Below are 9,248 nucleotides of genomic sequence, written 5' to 3'. Positions count from 1 at the left end.
TGCCATGGTCGACACAGTCAAAGGCTTTTGCATAGTCAATGAAGCAGAAGTAAATGTCTTTCTGGAACTCTCTAGCTTTCTCCATAATCCAGCGCATGTTTGCAATTTGGTCTCTGGTTCCTCTGCCTCTTCTAAATCCAGCTTGCACTTCTGGGAGTTCTCGGTCCACATACTGCTTGAGCCTTCCTTGTAGAATTTTAAGCATAACCTTGCTAGCGTGAGAAATTAGTGCAATTGTGCGATAGTTGGAGCATTCTTTGGCACTGCCCTTCTTTGGGATTGGGATGTAGACTGATCTTCTCCAATCTTCTGGCCACTGCTGAGTTTTCCAAACTTGCTGGCATATTGAGTGTAGCACCTTAACAGCATCATCTTTTAAAATTTTAAATAGTTCAGCTGGAATACCATCACTTCCACTGGCCTTGTTATTTGCAGTGCTTTCTAAGGCCCATTTGACTTCACTCTCCAGGATGTCTGGCTCAAGGTCAGCAACCACACTACCTGGGGTATATGAGACATCCGTTTCTTTCTGGTATAATTCCTCTGTGTATTCTTGCCACCTCTTCTTGATGTCTTCTGCTTCTGTTAGGTCCTTTCCACTTTTGTCCTTTATTATGGAAATCTTTGTACGAAATGTTCCTTTCATATCTCCAATTTTCTTGAACAGATCTCTGGTTCTTCCCATTCTATTGCTTTCCTCTATTTCTTTGCATTGCTTGTTTAAGAAGGTCTTCTTGTCTCTCCTTGCTATTCTTTGGAAATCTGCATTCAATTTCCTGTATGTTTCACGATCTCCCTTGCATTTTGCTTGCCTTCTCTCCCCCGCTATTTGTAAGGCCTCGTTGGACAGCCACTTTGCTTTCTTGCATTTCCTTTTCATTGGGATGGTTTTCGTTGCTGCCTCCTGTATAATGTTACGAGCCTCCATCCATAGTTCTTCAGGCACTCTGTCCACCAAATCTAAATCCTTAAACCTGTTCCTCACTTCCACTGTGTATTCATAAGGGATTTGACTTAGATTGTATCTTACCGGCCCAGTGGTTTTTCCTACTTTCTTCAGTTTAAGCTTGAATTTTGCTATAAGAAGCTGATGATCTGAGCCACAGTCAGCTCCAGGTCTTGTTTTTGCTGACTGTATAGAGCTTCTCCATCTTTGGCTGCAGAGAATATAATCAATCTGATTTCGATGCTGCCCATCTGGTGATGTCCATGTGTAGAGTCGTCTCTTGTGTTGTTGGAAAAGCGTGTTTGTGATGACCAGCTTGTTCTCTTGACAGAACTCTATTAGCCTTTGCCCTGCTTCGTTTTGATCTCCAAGGCCAAACTTGCCAGTTGTTCCTTTTATCTCTTGACTCCCTACTTTAGCATTCCAATCCCCTATAATGAGAAGAACATCCTTCTTTGGTGTCACTTCAATAAGGTGTTGTAAGTCTTCATAGAATTGGTCAATTTCAGTTTCTTCAGCACCAGTAGTTGGTGCATAAACTTGGATTACTGTGATGTTAAAAGGTCTGCCTTGGATTCGTATCGAGATCATTCTATCATTTTTGAGACTGCATCCCAGTACAGCTTTTGCCACTCTTTTGTTGACTATGAGGGCCACTCCATTTCTTTTACGGGTTTCTTGCCCACAGTAGTAGATATGATGGTCATCCGAACTGAATTCACCCATTCCCGTCCATTTTAGTTCACTGATGCCCAGGATGTCAATATTTATTCTTGCCATCTCATTTTTGACCACCTCCAACTTACCCATGTTCATGGTTCTTACATTCCAGGTTCCTATGCAATATTTTTCTTTACAGCATTGGACTTTCCTTTCGCTTCCAGGCATATCCGCAACTGAGCGTCCTTTCGGCTTTGGCCCAGCCGCTTCATCAGCTCTGGATCTACTTGTACTTGCCCTCCGCTCTTCCCCAGTAGCATGTTGGACGCCTTCCGACCTGAGGGGCTCATCTTCCAGCGTCATAACTTTTATATGCCTGTTGTCTTTGTCCATGGAGTTTTCTTGGCAGGGATACTGGAGTGGCTTGCCGGTTCCTCCTCCAGGTGGATCACGTTTGGTCAAAACTCTCCACTATGACCTGTTCATCTTGGGTGCCCTGCTCGGCGTAGTTCATAGCTTCTCTGAGTTCTTCAAGCCCCTTTGCCACGGCAAGGCAGTGATCCATGAAGGGGAATAATAATAATAATAATTTATTATTTATACCCCGCCCATCTGGCTGGGCCTCCCCAGCCACTCTAGGGTGTCACAATCCCCCCCTCCGGCTTTAACATTACCAAAGACTTTCTCAATCATAATCCAGTTATTATGACTTTCAACAGGAAAAAATGTTTGTGTAATGACTTATTACAAGAAAAGGTTGTACAAGACTGCAAACAGAAGTTAAAACATTTATTGGAGAATAATTCAGACAAAGTCATAGAGATGCAAACAGTTTGGGATTCAATTAAGCTTTCATAAGAGGCTATTTCATACAACATACAGTTGAAATCAAAATTATTCAACTCCCATTGCAAATCAGGTTTATTATCAAAAATTACAGACTTTCGGCTGTTTGCAATGAGCAAATCAAACAAAAGCAATTGAAAGAGCTCAACACAATGGATGCTTCAAGTGGTTTCCCTCCAATTCATCTGAATTTGCAACTCCAGTCTCACTATCATTCAACCCCCTGAATAGAATCCCTCACAACAGCACAAATACAACAGGTGTTGATTAGTTGCACCAGGTGTGCTTGAGCTGGAACACCTGAGATACCTGAACTGGCTAGGGGTTTGCTGAGTATCAGATGTGGCTGCAAGTCAGAAATATCACTATGTCAAGAGAATACAAGAATGTAAGAGAATAGATCATCCCCCTTCCCATACAAGAAGATACTGAAGGCACTGAATGGGAGCTTGAGTTGAGAGTCTTGCATTGCAGGGGTTGGACTAGATCAGCCTGGGGGAATCCCTTCCAACTCTATAATTCTATGATTCTAATTAGAAAAAGATTATGGAACTTTATTTCAATACATGATTACAGCTGTGAGACTTTTATAAGCAGAAAGATGGAAAGATTCATCATTACCTACCATGGAGGAATGGTTGTTAAAATTATTGGATTTAGCTGAGATGGTGAAGTAGACATGTTTAATCAGAGAAAAATATTGTCAATATTTACTCAAGATTGGACATTCCTTATAGACTTTTTGCATTAAAAAGAAAGTGACCTTATAATATAATATTGAGGATTAAAAATGATATTGGTGGAATTCTGGGAATTATTTTGGAATGGATTCTTTGAACAATTTTCTATATATAGCTGACAGACAAAGAATCAGAAGTTATAATTTTCTTTATTTCTTTTCTTTTTTGTTTGTGCTTTGGTTTAGATTAGTTTTTTATCTTTTAGGTTGACCTTTGAATTCATTTTCAGACTTTAATAACATCTATTTTTAAAAAAGAAAAACTTGTTTGCATTGAATTGCCCTTGCCCCTTTCCTCCCCATTCCCATCCAGGGCATTCCTACTTCATTTCCGAAGCTGCATCCATGCGCTGTTTGCCACAAGCTGTATCAATTCTGTAGGTTCCTGGCAAATCCTGCTCTTTGATGCATTTTCTCTCAAACCAGTTTCAGTCCACTTAGGAAAGTGGATGAGGAGCAAGTGGTGACGTGAACAGCAGTGGCGCAGGCAAAGATGGAAGGGGATGAGGGGGATCCAAAAGGGTCATGTGCTTCATTGGGGAAAGACATCCCCACCCCACCCCCTTTCTGGTGCAAACAACTGCTCTGTGCTTCAGTGTAGCCAGGAGGAGGGATGACCTCACTGCATGCCAAGCTGTTATTGTGAACATCCTCTCAGTTTGGAGAGTTCCTCACAGTCTTTGTTTCAACCACCCTGAGCAAGCTGTGGGAAATTGTAGTAAAGCTTATTAGTGCTCGTTAATGCATGAAATGGTTAAGACCACAGAATTGTATTCCTAGACTCATCTAGCTCACTCCCCTCACCTGGAAGGAAGTTTCCTCCTTTGTTCAGTCTCTTTCGTCATGAAAACTCACTTAGAATGGGCCAAAGCCTGCTCACTACTAGCTCAGACCATGTGCTTAGAGATATTTCACTATATTTTGTCACCCCAGATTTCTGCTGCATCTCCCACAGGGCATGTTTTCAGAAAGACTGGTCCAGCACACCACTAGTGAAATGCTCAGTTTATCTAACATTCAACCACAAAGGGGTTCCAGCCTAAACACCCTTTCCACATTTGCAGTCCTGTCCCATCTCCTGTCTTCGTTGTACTCCTATGAAATACAACTTGGACTTAGAAACCCCTCCAGGAGAAAGCAAAATGAGGAATAACCTCTGCTTTCTGGCCTCACCAGGCATCTTGGAAACCAGGGAGCCAGAGAGCAAGAAAATAAACTGGAAGGGGACTTTTGGGTTGGTGCCTCTGGCAATGGCGGAGTTCCTCCGATCGGGAGGAATTTGCTCCGTGGAAATCAGGGTCTGACCGCCACGACGAAGGCGGAGACCCATTAAAATCACAGACGGGAGAAGCTTGTGAATGTGGGATTCGGCTGGCACCCTTTGCGTCTCCCCTGCTCGTGGGGAAACCCAGTTTTGGGGATCCGGAGCGACGTGGGGTGAGTGGCGCGGTGCTTCGAATTGACTGCTTTTTTCACGGAGGGAAGCCGCATTGCTGTTGCCAGAGAGCGCTGACTTTTTCCTGTGGACAATTTGACTCTTAACAACTACCCGTGAGTAGAACGGAAAATTGGATTTACAAACGTCTTAATTTGGTACCGAAATGGGAAGGTTTCAAACAGGAAGTCCGCCTTCCCCTTTTGTAAATAGATTGAAGCAAAGAAGCTGCAAGCTAAGGTCTTGGAAAGTCTTATGTAAAGGATTAAACTTCCATCGATTAAAATCATTAAACCCCCCTTGGAAGCAGGAGAAGAGGGGGGAAATTTTGGATCGTGTAAGCCTGCAGGAGAGAGTGATAAAAATTAAATTACCACTGCTCTGAACCTGGAAACGGGCTGCCAGTAGATTGACGTTTTGGCAGAGTTCATTGACTGTGAATAAAACGTATGTTGACAGTTAAATAAGAGAAATATATTGTTTCCATTGCCCTCTTCTGCGTTTAAAAAGGAGGAAAAGTAACTGAAAATTGAAACTAACGTTACTTTTGGAACTGTGCTTGAAAGGATTGATACAAGTGGAGACTGTTTCCCTCTAGAGGGAGCTTTTGAAACTGTTACAAGAGTGGAGCTGAATCTCCAGCTGCAGGATAAGAACTGTGAGAATCAAGGATTGACCCTGGACCATTTAAGAATGTCGACAGGAGAAGCCTTAGTGACTGCATTATGCAAGATAAGCTATTCGTTGGAACAGCTTCACAAGAAGATGGATGTTATGGCTACTAAAATTGATAACTTGGGACAAAAAGTGATTAATTTGGGACAAAAAGTGAGCACCAATACAAAAATTATTCAGGATTTGCTACAGGAATCTACTTTAGCAGAACAAAATATGGAGAACGAGAAGGAGAAAGTTGTTGTTGTCGAACCTAAAGTAATACAAGTGGGAGCCTCAGCCTTACAGAGGCAAATTGAGGACTATAAGTTGAGGCCTTTTATGATTGAATCTAGAAAAAGTCAGATTTTGAGGATCGGAGCCCGGCCTGGACTGGAGAAGGAAAGCTGGAAAGATCCCTCCATGCAGGGATTAACTGACTTTTGGGACATGGACTTGGGTCAGGAGGAGACTGGAGTTCTGGGGGCCTTTGGATTTGGAGGAATCTTGAAACATGTCCTGAAATACTTCATGGATTTTAGCTTTAACTATGGAAATTTGGCTGACCTGTCGAGAAGGAACAAAAGTATTGTTAGGTCGGAGTTTCCCCGAGATCTGCTCTATAGCATCAAAGAATATGAAGAAGACCTGCAGAAGGGACTTGGAAAAGAGTTAAGAGCCTTGGACATAAGATCTCCAGGTTGATGGACTGTATGGAGTTGACAGAAGTGACTGGCAGAGTCCGAGACCGGGGAGAGGAGATGGTGGGAGAAGATTGGAAAATTTAAAATCTATATATAGAAATATTGTAAAATTAATGAGTGATAGAAAAATGTTGGAATGAAATTTTATGGTCTTAGTAGAAATGTTATAAGGAGTTAAGCTTAAATAAGTATACTAGTTTTAATGGAAATAAGATTAAAAATATGTTAAGACATTTATATGATAGAAAATAGAGAAAGATGGAAAGGAATTGCTGAAACAATTAATGGAAGTGGAATACAAAGAGGGAGGTGAGAGGAGGTCGATGAAACAAGGGAATGAAAGATAGAGTATGGAAAAGGTATGATGTATGCTTTTAAATTGTTTTTGTTTTGTTTTGTTTTGTTTATTGTGTTTAGTTTAATGTGTTAAGGTTGTGTTTTGTATTGTTTATATATTGTATTGTATTGTTTTCTTTTTTTCTTTTTTTGTTTTCTTTCTCTTCTTTCTTTTTTGTAAGCTTTAAAAGTAATAAATATTATTATTATTATTTTAAAAAAGAAAATAAACTGGAAGGGGAGCATGATGCTCAAACCACATTTGGGGCGCCTGCAAATTACAGGGACAGACAGGTGTTTTGCCTTAGGCAACCTCGGTCTTGCACAGATCAATTCCATTAATGATGGTAATTTGCAGCATAAGTAGTTTATGTATGAACCAGAACCACAACAAGGAGCATTGAGAAACTCTCTTGCCAAGGGTTATCCCTCTGCAGCTTCTGTTTTCAGGGTTCTGTTATTCTCCTTCATTCTGCAATTTTTCTGGGGAAACTTAACTTCACTGCCAGCTTCCCAATGGGAGAAGTTTTGTCTTTTTTCTGCTTTTGGTCCTACTTTGGTGTTACCCTCTGGACTGCCAATCCCAGCTTCATAACTGCAGGTGAGGGGGAGGCAGGTGCCCCAGTGAGGATTTTTCTTTTGAACATCACGAGAGCTGGAAGGCAAATCCTCAGAGATGCCCTTCCCCCAAAGCCATTGGGCCTCATTGAGAGGAAGGGGGAGAGGAGCTAACAAGGATTAGTCTTGGACGTCTTCCTTCTTGCACAGTCCCTGGGTTGGGGCTCGCCTCAGTGGGCTTGGGGCATTTCACCCTTGGCTTTTATACCTCTGCAGGCAACGGCAGAGGAGAGAGTCTTGAAGTGGGGCAGTGGGACACAGATCCATTGGGGCTCAGGGTGCCACGGAGGGGGTGAGGATGAGCCACCACGCAGCTTTCCTTGGGGGGGCTTGGGGAGTTGCTCTGCCAGAGCTGCCCTGATGGAGGCCAGCACAGCCAAGGGGATCCAGTGGCGCTTCCCTGGCTGGGCCACCCACAGAGCAAATCTCCTTGCCACACCTGCCCAAGGCGGCTCATTGGGAAACTGCTGAACATGCAGAGGGCCAGCAGGACGCCTGCGGAGCCTGAGCAAGAAAGAGAACCCCACTGCAGCCTGCCTGGCCCAACTGTGGATGGGGAACAGAACAGGGTGTGCTGGGGCACAGGTCTGCTTGCCTCAGCTGAAAAAGTGTGGGCGATTAGCAGCCAAACAAAACAAAAGCCTATTCTTACTAGTTAGCATGAGAGGGGGCTAAGATCACAGAGCAGTACTGCTGACAGGCAGAGACTCAGACCATAGAAATAAAATTAGTAGAGAGGGCTCTCTCTGAGGCTTAGAATAAAAATTGTCCAGTAGCACCTTAGAGGCCAACTAAGTTTGTTCTGGGTAGAAGCTTTTGTGTGCATGCACAAACTTAGTTGGTCACTAAGGTGCTACTGGACAATGTTTTTATTTATTTTACAGATAGGTAGCCGTGTTGGTCTGCCATAGTCAAAACAAAAAAAAATTCCTTCCAGTAGCACCTTAAAGACCAACTAAGTTAGTTCTTGGTATGAGCTTTCGTGTGCATGCACACGAAATATCTGAAGAAGTGTGTATCTGAAGAAGTGTATCTGAAGAAGTGTGCATGCACACGAAAGCTCATACCAAAAACTAACTTAGTTGGTCTTTAAGGTGCTACTGGAAGGAATTTTTTTTTGTTTTTATTTATTTTGACTGCGTCAGACCAACATGGCAACCTACCTGAATCTGAGGGTTAGGGTTAGGTTGGCAGTCCAACCTAAAAAGTGCAGGTTCTTGCTAGCTAGCAGGAGAAGGGGCTAAGACTACAGCTGACAGCTAAGGATCAAGACCATCAAAATGCAATTGGTAGAGAGGACTGTGTGTGATGTCATTTCCTCTCCTCTCCTGGGTACTCCCTGGGCACCTCCTGGTACTTCCTGCTCCTCTCTCTCCCTTTGGCCAGCCAAGAGGGCAAACGTTCCCTTTGCCTGCTCCACTGCAGGCAGGTGCCAGAAACTGGTTATACAGTCAAACCTCGGCTGCCAAACGCCTCCGTTTTGGAACATTTTGGCTCCCGAACACCGAAAACCCAGAAATAACTGCTCCGGTATTTGAACAATTTTCGGAAGCCGAACAGCTTCTGTGGAGTTTTTTTCTTTTATCTCCATTGACTTTGCTGGCCACCCTTTGATCCTTGGTTGTTGAACGTTTCGGAAGTCAGACTGTCTTCCAGAATGGATTACGTTCGACAACTGAGGTTTGACTGTACTGTAAAGGTAAATATTGTTGGGGGATTGATCATTTGTTTTACAGACAACTGAGTGAGTTTCTGTTCTGTATGTGATGCAACTTTCAGATGCTGGCCAGAAAAACCAGAATGGTTACACTGCTGCAATATAAGAATGAGATCATTCTCAGCTTGCAGCATCTGGAAAAATAGCTTTGAAAAACTGTGCTTTTTATTATTTTATTATTTATTGAGTTTATATACCGCCCTATACCTGGAGTTTCTCCTTAGACTACTGCTGTGTGCCATAGTATGCTAAGTGAGATGTTCCACTGTTGGGACCAGCAGCCATAAATGGACTTTCTGTATATATTTCAACAATTACGCTTAATACGGGCAATAAAGAGCTTATTGCTTGGACTGCTCTTGCGTCTTGAGCTGTTTATCCATCAGGGCAAATCCGCTTACAAAAGCTGCATGTTTACAACACTGCTGGAAGTGTGCTGGGCGATTGGTTTAAGGCAGGAGTTTGAAGGCCATAAAATCTCAGAGGTATTTTGCCTGCATAATTTTTACTCCTGCCATTGCTGTGAACCAATGCATGATAATAAGTAAATTATATTTTAAACTTACTTCCCAGGTTGTTGACTTTGTTAATCA

The sequence above is a fragment of the Podarcis cretensis genome, assembly GCF_951804945.1.
Source record: "Podarcis cretensis genome assembly, chromosome: 1".
In the NCBI taxonomy this organism is placed as follows: Eukaryota; Metazoa; Chordata; class Lepidosauria; order Squamata; family Lacertidae; genus Podarcis; species Podarcis cretensis.
Note: the sequence above shows the minus strand (reverse complement) of the source record.